The 16,574-nt window shown below is 40.6% G+C and overlaps 1 non-coding gene across 1 annotated transcript; it reads left to right on the top strand.

The window, feature by feature from the left end:
• Window positions 1-1,976: 1,976 nt before the first annotated feature.
• On the top strand, window positions 1,977-2,060 carry Trnal-cag. Its single transcript has one exon. It is a non-coding gene; the product is annotated as a tRNA-Leu (tRNA).
• The last annotated feature ends 14,514 nt before the right edge of the window (window positions 2,061-16,574 follow it).

The raw sequence follows: 16,574 nt of genomic DNA on the forward strand, positions 1-16,574 counted from the left end.
TCTCTCTAGAGGTCCAGGTTGTTATAAATTCAAGTGTAAACGCGTTTTCACACTCTCACTGCACAAGATGTATTTTACATACCGATTTATCATGGTAGTAAAAACCCGTCTTTAAGTACTGGTAAGAGTTTCTACACAGACGACATTTTCATAGACACCAAACAAAGAGTAGCTGCGCACTATATTAGAAGTCCGAAAAAGATCTGACAAGAAGTGTCTGCACTTAAGTAGCAAGTGAAGTGTCTTATCTGAAGTGCTCGCGTTCGGTGCGAATCTCATCTTTACATATAAGAACATGAGCTTCTGGTACGTTGCAGAAGCGGTAAATGTTCAAATAAATAATTACATTAACTGCCTGTTATTCAGTAAGTGAACCGATGAAACGGAACTGCAACTCTTGATGTTTACAAATAATATAAAGAAAAAAAAGTAACATAGATTGTTTAAAATAATTATGAAATACAACTTTGGAAATTATGAAATATACTACACGTAAAAGACAATAAATATTTAGCCTTTTTACGAAATATAAAGGTATTTATGAAAAAGTTAGGTGTGTTCCTCTTTACTGATCACTACATTTACACGGAACATTAAACAAATTACATGTAGAAGAATACTTGATCCACGTGATATTTGTTATGATTTATATAACAAAAAATAAAAAGCAGAGTACATCTTGCATAGATATACATTCTATGTTGAATCTACGTCTATACACAGTAAAATTTGTAGGATAACAAATTTTCATAGCACATCATTATCTTAAGGAAACATGTAAGAAAATTATTATTACGTTATGGACACATTTGGAAAGATAGAGAATTTCGTAACTGCACCAGTGTATTGCGTAATTGTGTGAGAAATATGACTCTCACAGTTTGCAGCAGAAAATCGATATAATCCCTATGGAAAAGAAGGCGGTATCGCAAATGTCTGTTAACCCAGTAAGTTGCCGTAAATCTCGGATACTGTGTACTGTTTACTGAAAAGTATTCTGTGTTAAATACAGATTCTAATTATTAGACTTTCTTGCCATTTTCAAGACACTTAGTTTTCGTGCTACTTTCGTCTCCGAAAGTTAGCTGTAAAATTTGGAAATTATCCTGCAGTGAACCACTTGACTTTTCCTCCACGCCTCAGGAAGTCCTACAATGCGATCCCACGTGTGTTTAAAGGCAGAACATATAGAGCAATTTTAAATGTTAATTTCTTGCCCAAAGTCTTTACCTCCTACTGATAACCTTTTTGTAATTTCATTGTAAGCAGAACTAAAATTTTCTCCTAAGCAACGTTAATATTAATAATAGTAATAATAATAATAGTAGTAGTAGTACCAGTATTAGTTGTAGTAGTAGAAATGGTTAATAGTAATAGCAATTAATAACAGAATAGATTCTCATTCGCCTTAGTAATCATGTGTAACAGACTAGCCCTTGTTGCCTGTAGATAACTGTATGTTTGCTCAGAACTGCTTAAAACCGCTTCCCAATTCCAGAACATCTGCGTCATTCAGTTTCAGTTTTGTACGCGGACCTTTGTTTGCAGTCCTGTACGTTATTTATTCATTCTTTCCCTGCTGAACTGAAGACAACAGAAATTTGCATCTATGATGATAAAACGCCAGAGTCAATTACAAAGCAGCGAGTTTAATAACCGAAGTAGGAATACGTATTTGAAGTGGAAATGTAGCTTTTCAAGAGGTCCGATTCTACACCTCTCCCGTAAATAGCAGTTTAGCCCAGACTCGTCCCACACCGCCTGGCTGCACTGCTTGTCTTGAGTATTTACGCCCATCGTTGCGCAACGCCACAGCGCAGCGCAACAACCACAGCACGACAGTGCTCGCTCTGCCTGCCACACCGCACGTACGCTGACCTCGGCACTCGCTCTGCCGTCGCAACTGATTTTCTCGCCTGTCACAGCTCGAAAGTGGAATACGAGAGAAACTTTCTAGTAGTTGTTTAGGCATAGGTGTCAGGATGGCCGAGCGGTCTAAGGCGCTGCGTTCAGGTCGCAGTCCACTTCTGTGGGCGTGGGTTCGAATCCCACTCCTGACAATCATTTTTATCTGACTCCCGTGACTCTGCTCTAGGGGACACGGATAAAACAGTAACCAGAAAAGCAGAGATGGCGTAGCTGCGTTGTCAGGAATCATTTGAAAGTTCGTAGCAGTTTACGTTAATGTTTTCCTGCGTTGAGAGAACTGGTGACCTAGAAACAGTAACGATGCTCTAGTTCTTTCCATAATCTGAAATCACTGTGCTTTTAAAAGTAAGAAAAATAACTGAAAATTTATTTGTGAAACTTCCTCCCGTCTGCTCTCTAGTTTTTATTCGCAATCCTCATCGACTATATTTATATTATTGTATAGGTTTTGATTTTTACAGTCATAGAGCCATCTGGAGTACATAAAACTGTGGTTACTAACACAATCGCACCTTCAAATCATAAGTGTCACTCAGTTCACAAATCTAAATGGCAACTCTCCTACATCCTACTTGAATAAAATTGGCTAGGTTCCTGGTATGTCGTACAAACGTGCTAACACATACAAATTACGAAAACATACGAGATCATATACCTAAACAGTAACTCAATGAAGTTCCTTTAAGGTCTCGTCTCTTCATCTCTTTGCTATGGAAGAGCTAGGCTCTGTCAGAATTCCTCTCAAGATAATTAGACAAAATGAACATTTTGATCTCCGTTGTCGAAACGGTCGTTTTCAAGCTGAGTGGTCCGTTGTGTCCTATGTTATTCAGGGTGCCCACCACTTCCTTCCCTGTACAACACATACATGGGACCTCTTCTAGAACACTGCTGAAAGGCATGAGTCTCATAGCAAATAGGACTAACGCGAGATATTGAATGAATACTAACATGAGCAGCACGAGTGGTCAGAGATTGGTGTGGCGAATATGAGAGTATTAAGGAGATGCTGAAAACTCTCAACTGACAAACGCTGCAAGAAAGACGTGAAACGAATCTCGTAACTACAAACATGTAATAAATTTTATTTATCGTCTATGTTGTGATGAAATGATCATGCTGCATGAGATGTATGTCGTAAATCTTCAATGTAATGTTACAGATTGCGTATAGTGAAAATGTTGTTCATTTTTTAAAAAGAAATGTAGGGAATCGAGGTCTTCTTTTGATGTTCACTTTTTCTTGTGCTTCATTAGTGTAAAGAGATGTGAGTAATTGCTCTGAGTAATTTATTATTATTATTGAATAATAAGTTAATTTTCTTGTAAATGGTCTAGAGTCATCTGCAGAATGCTTCAGGGTTACACACGCTAATCTGGTTTATGAGTTTTAATATGTCAGGTCTGTGTTACAGGATTGTGTACACATGATTTGGAACCAAAACGGCCGGTAGCTTATACTGTAAGGTCATTTCACTATTATACACATACAAAGTCGAAAATTTGCAGTACTTTTCTATGAAGTTCGATTTCATACTTTCTGTCAGCTTGTGCAAGGAAGTCGATGCAATATTTCTTACGGTCAGTGCTTTCGAATAATGACGATGTACAATAATCACCAGCACCTTATACATCGAGTGGACTTAGAGATTGCGTTGGAAAAAGTAAAATACTAAAGCAGAAGAAAGTTAACCAAATAATACTAAATTTTGTGATCTGCGTTAAAGTACAACAGTAACTGCATCGTGCATGCACTGCATATTTTGGTAACAACTAAATAATTTTCCAAAGCTTTATTCTCCCAGTAAGGAAACTATCCCGCAAAGGCCCACTTACGAAGTTTCAAGAACCAGTATTAAAGAGTATGGGGATACTACAACCGCCTACGTGAAGCTCCCGCAGTATCCGCGAAGAAATTTTGGAAATTTTTGGTAAGGTCTTACGGGACCAAATTGCTGAGGTCATCGGTCCCTAACTTACGCACTACTTAATCTAACTTAAACTAACTTACGCTAAGGACAACACACACACCCATGCCCGAGGGAGGACTCGTTACCTTCGACGGGAGGAGCCTCTCGGACAGTGATAAGATGCCTTGGACCGCGCGGCTACCCCGCGCGGCGACCACGAAGACATGATTACGCTAATCACATCACGCGTAGAGGCATTTAAGCACTCATTCATCCCGCGTTGCACACACAGATGTAATGGGTAGATACACTTAAATGCGGTATAATGGGAAATACCTTCTGGTACGCACTTCACAATAATTCCCAGAGTAAGTCCACAGATGTTAACATCGATGCCGTTGTGTCCCTACTACTCTCTTTCAGATAATATTTCGCTGAAATAATGCGTAATTGTACGTGTTCAGTCGGCCATCAACGGTCCTCCGTTAGTCAAAAACACTGTACTGTGCTGCTCGTTAAAGCAGCCCATCAAGAATATTTTTATAACTCGTCGCTACGAAGGAGCGTCGATCGAGGTAGGGCACTGACTCAGATATTGACACATACAAAAGGGAGTAGGGTTCTAATCCCCTTCCCATGAATTCCTAAATTCTTTGAGGTCTATAGCGGTGTTGTTGCATCACATCCTGGATTATAGCTTGAGGACATCTTTCCTGATAGATGTAAAAATAAAAATTGTGTAAATAAGACCAGGAAAAGTGGAAAGATGAAGCATGAGCGTGGAAGAATTCCATGAGCAACAGATCTGCAGCAAGAAGAGATGGCGAATGGCTGTGCTCTGGATTCGAGAAATTGGAGTTGATGTTAACGGTGTTGATGATAATGAAGGTGTTGTTAATTTTTATGAAGGTAATGGAGGTGCTGTTGGTGATGACGGTGGTGGTGATACCAATGATGGTGATGTCGACGACGACGACGACTATGATGATGATGATGATGATGACGATGACGATGACGACGACGACGACGACAATGACCATGATGGTGTAAACGGGGCCGGCTCTAGGATTTTCGGGGCGCAGGTATGCTTCCTTGGGCTCCTCCCCCAATTATTTAAAATTTAAACTTCGTTATTTTGGATAAGGTCAGAAAATGTTAATAAAAAAATCAAATGACACCTTTTTTCTGGAAACATTTTTTATGCTCGTAGTTTACATAAATTCTACATTTACCAAATTATACTTTCTTACCAGCTTTTTTTAGATGCGAACTCTCTTGTAACCCCTTTATAATCTAATGAGTGAGCTAACACCCTATTGCGATCAGAGATAAACCAATTAGCCTTTGTTGCCTTATTATAGTTCTCAAATTCTTAACTCCTGCAAGAAAGCTGAATGTCAGCTCTGTTTGGGCAACGGTAACAGGAAAATGCAGAAAATATGTAAAGCTACCACTATATTTGGAAATAAACTACATTGTTAAAATTGCACTTATGGCTCTGAGCACTATGGGACTTAACATCTATGGTCATCAGTCAATTGAACTTAGAACTACTTAAACCTAGCTAACCTAAGGACATCACACAACACCCAGTCATCACGAGGCAGAGAAAATCCCTGACCCCACCGGAAATCGAACCCGGGAACCCGGGCGTGGGAAGCGAGAAGGCTACCGCACGACTACGAGCTGCGGACAATTGCACTTATGGAGAGCATGGAGAAGGAGCAGAGAGGGAAGTGTTCAGACCCTAAAGTAGCTGCATGCATCTTTTTAACTGCAAAACTTCTTCTTTCAAATCCCACTTATTAACTTGTACACTGTACAAAGATGCCATGTTTTCTACGCACTCTGATAATGTAGAAACGTTTAGGCTTCTATAGTTCCAAAAGAAATCAAATGATCCCATCATGCTGTCTACGGTTGCATACCCTATACTTAAGTTTCTAATAACATTGAAAATATTTAGTTTAAAACTTTTATCTGACTTCAGCTTTGAATCATCTTCTGCTGTTTCATCTACAAAGCATTTTGTTTTATCTTTCCGTTTCCTTGTGCCGCAGATAGTAACATTCAAATCAGGTGATATTCCAGTACTGTCCCTTACCTTCCAGCTTTCTACGTAAATAGTATCCTATCACTTTCTTAATTTATTTAATTCTTCCATTCGACTCTCAATATTGGCATTCTGAAGATCTACTGCGGATTTCGTTGTATGAAACACAACGTTACGTATGTTTATTGCAACTAATACATTGCACCACTTGAAGCCATCAAGGCGTAGTGAAATGACTTCAGACAATTCTGAATGCCCTTTAGTTCAGTTCAGTATGCGCCTTCGCAGTCAAGTTAAAACAGAAAGCCTCGTTCAGTCGCGTTTTGTAATCCTCTCAATTGCTTAGCAAAAGTACGCACGGCACCTGTCTGTGCAGGACATTTTGTTACCCATAGACCGTGAAGGAACGATTCGATATTTTCTTTTAAGACTCCCCATCTGTGGGGACTAAACTGACAGTTATAGTTGCATTAAAATCTGGTCTCAATATAGGAATCAAAATATTTCATAAACATTACAACACTTTCACATATGTAATAACAATACTTTTTGCTTCAGAGTGTTTGCAATAATTTAAGCACTAGTTATACATTTATATGCTTTAGCTGCAAATTTTAAAACCTGGTTTTGATTTCTATTTAGTAAGGCCAGCTTGCCTCTGCAGAGATTTCGGTCTGGGGTACTTTTACCCCACTTACACCCCCACCCTAGCACGCCCCCCCCCCCCCTTGCCATTAACGCCAGCCACGGGTGTAAATGATAGTGTTTGTGTTGTTGTTGATTGGGACTGCGATGATGATGGCGTAAGTGCTGACAGTGATAATGATGATGGTAGTGATTGTGGTGGTGGTGGTGGTGGTGGTGGTGAGGTCGTGATTATGGCATTAAAGTTGATGTTGATGGTGATGGTGATGGTGACAGTAATAGTGATGGTGATGACATCAAGCCTGTGGATATGTAGTCTCTTGAAAAAGACTCTGACCTTATACAATTAAGCCAACATTTCAGCTGTATTGCAAATAACATTCACAATATATTAAAACGTAACCTCCCTTGTTTCCTTAAGGAATTCCGTGGTCGCGTGTTTGCCGACTTACCAGTTCATGTTTCTACACCTATTCCTCTCAGGGGAAGCAGTTTCTCTGTGAGGCAGTAGAGCAGACGGGTGTAGTAACCCTACTCCAACAGCATCCATCATAGTGTTTACAAAGAGCTACCACTCAGAACATTGGAAAGGTGCTGTTCTTGACCCAGTTTCCTTACAAGATTATTGGACCTTTGTCGCAATCCGGTTTCTGCTGAAGGAAGTCCGTCTTGTGCGATGCACGCATGTAGGACACGCTACTAAAAAACAACTCGAGAGTAAAGTGGACAAGTAACGAGGAAAACTGACAGTAGTCTTGTATTGCGCATAAAAGATGTGGCGTGATGCAGAGAGCCATGTTTCCAGGTATAAATCCGTCCTTCGTAATACCACATTCAGCTCATGCTTCAGACACAAAGACGTGGCGTTACACATTGCAAGATTACAGTTGTGTGAGCCATGTGTTCTCGGCACTTTTATTGCGACTAAGACACTGTACATAGGCGATGCAGTCAACATGAACAGCAGTGTCACAACGGTGAGCCATCTCTGCACCTCCCGAAGCGCCGGTAGCGGCAGCTGTACACAAATTTCCGAAATATTCGTACTAGAACGTCCATGTCCAGTGCCAGTTTCGGGTATACTGCTGTCATTCTCCAGCGACGAAGCATTTCTTATAATTATATTGAATCTTCTGAGCCCACTTGTCTCGTGAATTCTCTACAGTATAAAAGGGATGTTATGACTGACTCATCGCCCAGCCCAAACCGCTAAGGACAGAAACTTGAAATTTGGCGAGGGTGTTGATCTTGTAATTTAGGCATCGTTTAAGAATGGAATTTGCGAAATTCCATCTCTAAGAGGAGTGAAATAGGGGACAACAGTTTTTTGAAAATATTTCGCTAGTAAGGCGATTTTGAAGATAGAAATACTAAAACTGGTATTTGGGTTTTTGGTCAGAAATAAAAAAGGGATATGTGTTTCAGCATCTGTGGAAGTGCATCTCCTAAGGGCGCGAAACAGTGGGCGAAAGCTAGTACGTTAAAAAAAAAAAAAAAGTGTTTCGGTATCTATTGGAATTGAACCCTAAGGGGGTGAAGTAGGGGATGAAAATTTTTATAAAAGTTATCGTTATAATACAAAATTTTAAAGCTATGAAAATTGGTAAGGGAAATGTGTCATGGGATTAAAGTCTGTATGGAAATATAGCCACAAGAACTCAAAAGGCAGGTAACAAAAACCTCCAACTCCAGCTACTGAAATCGTTTTTTGGTCAGCAGTACATTCAGATATGACGATGCTTCTATAGCGCTAATTGGCGTGAAAAGTTTAAAAGATGGTGAAATTTGTGTACTAAATCATGAATAGCTATTTATCAGTCACCACCAGAAATTCGCTTTGTAAGAATTGCATATAAAAAGAAATTGCTCTTTAATGCATTAATTTTTTAGTAGTAGACCTAATACGTGTTTACAAAATTGTTTTTGGTGTATTGCTATGGAAATGCGAGCGAAGCAGTGGAGGGTAAGCAAATTCTTTGTAAGAATCCGTGCTTTCGCCAATTTACTTATACACCATATCATATATACACCATCGTCTGTGAGGACAGTAATCGTCATACAAATAACAAATTCCGCTAGTCGATGTTATTACCTAAAAATGAGAATCAGATGATCAGTACAAGTACCGGGGTGTTTCAGCAATAGAGTCCTACAGAATGGTCGAGAACCTCCTTAACAACACCATCCCGCATCAGATGGATGTTCTCCGTTGAGTAGGGTTGCTGAATAAGATTGCACGACGGTGAACATTCACGTGATTGCAGCTCTTTGACTTTCATAGAAACCTGTTGCCGTAAAATAGCAACTCAAGGACGTGATGGATAACACCACCATAGTTCCAGGGTCGAATAGTAACCAATACACAGTGCAGTTACCCTAATGACCCTAAACATTATGACTATATATTTAATAGCTTGTTTGCCCGTCTTTGGAACGAAATACATGACTTATTCTGCGTATCAGGGATCCGCTAGTTTGTTGGTAGGTTTGTGAAGACATGTGGCATCAGATATCTACACAAAGGTCATGTAATTCGACAAAATAAAGAGCCGCTGATCTCCATGCGCGGTGATGGCCCCTGGAATCGACCCAGATGGGTTCCACAGCATTTAAATGAGGCAACTTTGGTCGCCGAGAGTTCACCATAATGCCCGTCAAGCCACCGTAGCACGGTTCTGGCTCCGAGACACGGACGATTATATTGCTTAAAGATGGCATCGCTGTCGCGGGAGACATCGAGCATGAATGGATGTAGGTGGTTCGCAGCTGTCAGCATGTCTTCGATAACTACCACAGGTCCCACGCAAGCGCAAGATAATGTCTCCCACAGCGTAATACTGCTCCCACCAGCCTGCGTCAGCTGCGCGCTGCACGTTTAGAACCGCCGTTCACGTCGATGACGGCGTTTGTGGAGATGACCATCGACCTAGTGTAGAAAAAATGTGATTCATCCGAAGAGCCGACAAGTTCCGATTGATCGATGGTCGAATACCGATCATCCCGTGCACCCTGCAATCTTAGCTGACGATGTCGTTGGGTAACATGTGAACACATAGGGGTGGTATGCTGCGGAGATGCATTTTGAACAATTTACGATGAACGGTGTGCTCCGAAACACTTGGACCTGGACCAGCGTTGTTCACTTTCAGCAGATATGCCACAGATCACCATCTATCCCACTTTACCGAGCAGACAAGCCTCTGAATCCCACAAATTCTGTGAAGAGTCGTGGACGTCCAACCAGTTAGTGCCCAGTGGTAGCCTCACTGTCCTTCTGCCTCTTTCCGCAATACTCACGACACGTAGCACGTGAACATTCGACCAGTTTCGCTGTTTCCGAGATACTCGTTGACAGACTTTGCGTAATAATAAACTGCCCTTCGTCAATGTCGCTTATCTCAATGGATCTCCCCATTTGCAGCCCATATCTTCGCTCGGGTGATTCCCCTCCTGTGTCTGCTTCGCTTATATACTTTTGTTACTGCGTCACGTGCCCACAGAGTCAACCGGTAGCATCCGACGTCGCGGTGCGCAGTGCTCATAATGTTTTGGTTTATCAGCGTGTAGGACGATCACGGTCAGAAATGTTCCCAAAAATGACGCACGTAAGCATAATACTTGCGCTTGACTATGAGAACGGTTCGAATACTGACACTTCACAATCCACTAAATCCGCAAGGGTTTTTGTATATTCTTCCCGCAGCACTCAGTGGGAGTAGATCTTTTGCGGGATTCAAATATATCCTGCTATCTCGTACACAGTATTTACAGTACCTCACAGTTACTACGTTGACTAACGCCACTTTCTGCTTAGTCTCGTTGCAGTGAAAGCATTGAAGGGTGGGATGGAAAGCTGAAATCTAATGACTCGTTGACACTGACATCATTAGAGACGGAGCAAGATCTTAGTTAAATAAGGACGATGAAATAAGGAACCATCCTGGTATTCGGCTTAGGTGGTTTAGGAAATAAGGAAAAATTAAGTATGAATCCCTCGACAGGATTTTGATCCTGACTCCTTCCGAACACGAGTCCAGTGGCTTAAACACTGGATCACATCGCGCGGACACTATCAGACCCGAAGACAGTTCTTTCTTAGGATGTGGTCGACTCCCAAAACTTTTTAGAATCCCCTCATACAGAACATCCAACATTGCTATCAAGCGTGTAGCAGCTATGAGTTTCTGTTAATAGACATATGTTACTTTTAGTTGTGAATTTTACACAATTATGTGTTATTTGCTTTGCAAGGCTAGGAGCTTTCCGTTATTATTCTTTACAAGTTTTATGCGGTTTTTAAGTATGGATTTTATTCCCATATGATGCATATCACTTTCTTTTTATTTTCAGACTCTCATTTGCCGTATGAAATGACAAGACATACTACCTCGAATTTAGCATTAGCGCCCTCTACTGGTCTCAGTTATTTGTACAGATACAGGACGCACACAGGCACCACCGGCACTATGTACCTACCTGTAGATATAAAGGGTGATTCAGCCGCCCCTACCGCTGTCGTTTTATGCAACCCGCAGTGTTACATCAACATAAATCACGAGCAAGATCTTCATTCTCTCGTGCTACGCGCAAAGTATTATTCCTACAGAAAAAATGAACAGGACCTCCTTGTAGGACATTTACTGTAGTTAAATTATATACTGGGATAAGTTTTTGCTAGAGGCAGTAGGTCTCGAGATATTCAAGGAGGATGTACAAAAGCTACAGTCAAATGCACCCCCACTGCCACAGGATTTCTAGCATGTTGTACATTGCACTGCCTCCTACCACTGTACCAATATTTGGAACTGCATGCATTATTTCTCGCGTTCGACTTATTTTTGTCTTCATTGACTGGCGTTATTACGCGACCGGCTTAGTCGAACATTTACGATTGTAAAACTAACATTTGCGTAAATTTTACCTAAAAGTTTTGTGAATTTTAACAGCATAAAATAAACAATCACATCGTTGTGTTCGTCAGCCCTACTGCCTACAAAACTACTGTGTTAGTAAGTGTTAGTTAAATTTGGATCGAAATGTCAACGTAGTTAGTATTAGCGTAACGTTTACAAAAGGCTATTTCTTTCATTGCCCTCAAGGGCACGTTTACATTAATATTGTTAACTAAGTAGTCGACTATGCTGGAGTCGTAATAGGCCAATCAACAGAGACACAAAAAAGATGGAATATCGAGGATAGTTCGTGTAGTCGGAAATTCTTACGCAGTGGTAGTAGGTTGTGACACGCACAACGTACTAGAAATCCTGACTGCTGAGAGCTGAGTGTGGGGTGTACGCATTTTTGAAGGTGACTTCCGTACGGTTTTCTTGAATAATTCGAAAACTGTGGCCTCCAGTGAAAACATATTCCAGTACAAAATTTAACTACATTGAATTTCCTACAAGAAGGTACTGCTCATTCTTTTCTGTAGGACTGACTGTTTGCGCATGGTTTATGAAGGCTAATTGTATGTTGCATAACACGAGAGCCTAAAGAGCAACTGAATCACCTTGTGTAGATAATGACGTAGATACTTATATCAGAATATTTATATGGTATGTGTGGCTGGCATGCATGGCTGTTAATTATGTTACTATGTTTTATTAGTTATTCTCATATACTTCTAGGCCTATTGTAGATTTAACTTTAACTTATTGATCTCTGTTTGTCACACCACTGTTTTTCTATTTGTAACAGACCTGAAGATAGCAATGGCCGAAACAGGTAATTATTAATTGCATAACTTATATGATCAAGATGGACCTTTACAAATAAAGCTAGGGGCAACATTGTGCCCTGCTAACCAATTTGTTATTGACGACAAGATTATACAGTTTTAGTTTTTTCTTTAAACGTATACATCGGATTCAGAGCTTTTCCAATTACGTGTTATGGACATTGCTGTACGCTAAACACTTTCTTGTACAACTTCAGACATTCTTTTTCCGTGATTTTGATCAGTTTTATTGCACTAGCGTCTGTAGATGATTTTATTCCTTGTATCAGAAATAAAAGCAACCGCATCTCACACACACTTCCTCATTTTCTAATTTTATCCAGAACTTTGTTATCTATAAATAGAATGTGAGTTTTGTTCAAAAATGGTTCAAATGGCTCTGAGCACTATGGGACTTAACTTCTAAGGTCATTAGTCCCCTAAAACTTAGAACTAATTAAACCTAACTAACCTAAGGACATCACACACGTCCATGCCCGAGGCAGGATTCGAACCTGCGTCCGTAGCGGCCGCGCGGTTCCAGACTGTGGCGCCTTTAACCGCTTGGCCACCACGGCCGGCTGTGAGTTTTGTGTTTCGATTACCAGGCTAAGAGAAAAGCTTTATTTCTGTTGTGTGGTGTTCATCCACACGAAGACAAATTTCATGCAGGTACTCCCATCATATGCAATTTACATCTATTTGAATCTGTCTGCTGTAGTTAAACCTTGTTGGTCCTCCACTTTAATCCTCCCGTCACCTCCTCCCCCCCCCCCCCCCCCCATCCAAAAACACATGTATACACAAACTTCCTTCCATTGCCATATTAACTGTCCTTTCACGTTTCAGGACGTGCCCTAACAAGCTGCGCCACCGCTTAGTATGGTTGTGCCACAGATTTATATTCAGCAGCGCGTCACTAATTATCCGATCAACCCGTCTAACCACATTTCAGAAACTTCTGTTCTATTCCTGTCTGTACTATCATTGACGTTTCACTTTTGGATACGGCTACTCTTCAAATAGGTACTTTCAGTAAATACTCCTTAAAAGATAAAATTTACATTTGATGTTTTAACATATACCTATTTTTCTGAAGACGTATTCTTGTTATCATTATTCTGTGTTTTATGTCTTCTTTACTTCGGCCATCGTCAGTCATTTTTCTGTTCAAATAGTAAAATTCAGCTACTACTTTCAATGTGTATTGAGTAATCTGAATTCTTCAGCATCATCTGATTTAATTCTGCTGCACACAATTACCGCTGTTTTATTTTTATTGGTGCACATCTTATAACTTCTGTCCATGCTACTTTCTGTTCCATTTAATTGATCTCACATGTTCTTTGTCGTCGCTGACGAATTAAATGTCATCGGAAAACCTTAAAGTTTTTCTTTCGTCTGCCTGAAATTTAATTCCGCTTCCAAATTTCTCCTTGGTTTCCTTTACTGATTACTTCATGTCTGAATAGTATGGACACAACTATAACCATCTCAGCTACTTCCGCCCTTTCAAGTACACTGATTCTAACCGACACAAATTGGTTTCTGTACCTCTTGTAGATAAGTTGTATGTTATCCCTGCTAACAGGAGAATTCTGTGTAGCCTTTTCTGCTAATTTATTTTTCTGTGAATTTTTCCATATATTTCATTTTACGTCTGGACCAACGATATATTTCTTTAATAGACATTTTTATGCTTACCACTACAAAGATGTTAAAATCGTTGTTATCCAGCAGCGACTTTTCACAGTTTATATCATCATTTATCAAACTTTAAGAGTTTAATCTTCACTACATCCATAGCTATATTCCGGAAAGCACTTTGCAGTGTGTGGTGGAGGTATTTTGCGTACCACTGTCACTTCTCCCTTTTCCTGTTCGGGTCGAGTATTGATTGCGGGAAAAACCATTGCTGGTAAGTCTCTGTGTGGGCTAGAATTTCTCTAGTTTTATCTTTATGGTCTTTTCGTGAGATATATGTAGGATGAAGCAACATACTGGTTGATGCTTCTAGGAACGTATTTTCTCGGAATTTTAACAGTAAACCATACAGTGATGCACAACGCTGGAGTTGTCTGAGAATTTTCGTGACGGTTTAGCACCTACTAAATGAGCTTGTAACGAAAAGTGCTGCTCTTCTTTGGATGTTCTCTATTTCCTCTACCACTTCTATCTTGTGCAGATCTCAGGGTGACGATCAATATTCAAATATTGGTCAAATGAGTGTTTTGTAAATTATTTCCATTGTTAGTCAACTATATTTCCTGAAGGTGCTCCCAATGAATCTCAGTGTGACACCCACCTGTGGTCATTCCACTTCGAATCTCCCCGTGTGCATACTCCTAGATATTTTGTAAAGTAACTGCTTCCATTGACTATTCTGCAGTCGTGTAGGTATACAGTAAAGGGCTTTTCTGTCTAATTATTCGCAATGTAGCACATTTGCTTAAGTCGAAGTCAGCTGCCACTCCCGGGACCAAGCGTCGATGCTCTGCACGTTTACTTGCATTTCGCTACAATTTTCAAGGGCTGAGACTTCTCTATGTACAATAGCATCATCTGCGAAATACCTCATGGAACTTCCGACCTTTTCTACTAGGTCATTTATGTACAGTGTGATTTTAAAAGAACATTATAACTTTTCTTACATACATATTTTATTGAGAAGGCCTCTGCAGGTAGTAGAGGTCTCATATTGTAGCAAAATACTGAAAATTTCATCCCATACATGTACTTTCACTTTAACTTCCACTTTGGCTGAATGTGACTGCCGTTGTTCATACAGCAAACGTCCCATCTGAAATCAATTTCTTGCCAGATTCTATTCAGCGTATCTGGCGTCTCTTCTGTACTGTCATACCGTATGGCTTCAAATACAGTCTTTCTGGAAACACTTTCCAGATAGTTAATTGACCTCCAAGCTCTCGCGACGCACGATGCGTTGATTTGACTGTGAACTGGGAACAAAACTCTCTCTCACACTCGCTCGATGACAGCCTCAGAAACTAGTAGGCGACCCGGAGATTTGTTATGACGAGTGCTACAACCAGTTTTAACGAAATTCTGATGCCACACGCGAACCGTAATCCTATTAGAAACTTCCTTGCGGTACTCGGTAAGAAATCGTTGCCTAGTTTGTTTCTTCCGTCCAAAACGTGCAACGAGCACGTTCAGGCCCTGTGAAGTCTTCCATTTTGATTTACAACTTTCTGTCGTTTCTAGTGGCGGAATTCGGTACTACAATAATAAATGAATGGAACTTTTGCCACAAAATGGTGTCTTAACCATACGGCTTTCAATTTCCTTCGTGGCGTTGCAGTTTGTTAATAAAACAGTAAGCGAATGAAACTTCAAGAATTTTACCACAGCATAGCACCTTAATTGCATATTTAAGTCGTCTTAATAGAATTATGTACGTAAGTGAAGTGGTAAAGTCCTTTTAGAATGACTCTATACATTGTGAAAAGTAATGAGCTTGTAATACTCCCTTGGGGCGCGCCCGAACTTACTTTTACTACGAAGAATTTTCTTCGTTCAGAATGGTATGGTGTGTTCTGGTTGCTAGATATTCTTCAGTCTTCACAGTCTTCACGCTTTGGTTCAGTCAGTGCCGTGTATACACCATTTAGTACTTCATACTCTGCAGATAATGACATAAATTGTCAAAACTAGCTGAAGAATAATGATTTTAGCATTTTTAAGGTGGTGCACAAAAATACCTTTTACGAAAGCTGTGGAGCACAACCAAAAGAAGAATTTATGTCTGTCATATACTCACGAAAACGACGCAGGTAATTTGCACCGGCGACCTGCAGTTAACGGAATATTGAAAGCGCTATCTAGACTCCGTGTGGTGCGAAGACGCGAGGCCACCGTTACGTCAGTGGGCGCGGCCCAATAAAACGCTCTTTAGGATCTGCCGCGGCAGACGAGGCTAAATTTACCGCATACGACAGGGGGCGCGGCGGGTACTGGTGGGCACCGTATAACAGCCACTCCCGCCTCACTGCCAGGCCCCTGCCAACGACACACCCGCGGGGTGTTCCACAACACGAACACCAACGGTATCAGCACGGAACTTGGCATCTCCTTGCTGCCTGAAACAACTTATGTTCGTATCTCTTCATTGACGTAGTTCCTGGTCAATGTACAAAAACGAAATCATTTGCCAAGAAGGCCGTCTAAAATAGGCGTATTGCTGAGCGTTATTTTTTTCTCCTACATATCCGTGTTGTCTCACAGCGATGACTGATAACCACTATACGATCATGCAGACTGTGTTTACTGATAGGTGATTCGCTCGAATTTTTGATGAACAG

Source organism: Schistocerca americana, chromosome 3, assembly GCF_021461395.2.
Source record: "Schistocerca americana isolate TAMUIC-IGC-003095 chromosome 3, iqSchAmer2.1, whole genome shotgun sequence".
NCBI lineage: Eukaryota > Metazoa > Arthropoda > Insecta > Orthoptera > Acrididae > Schistocerca > Schistocerca americana.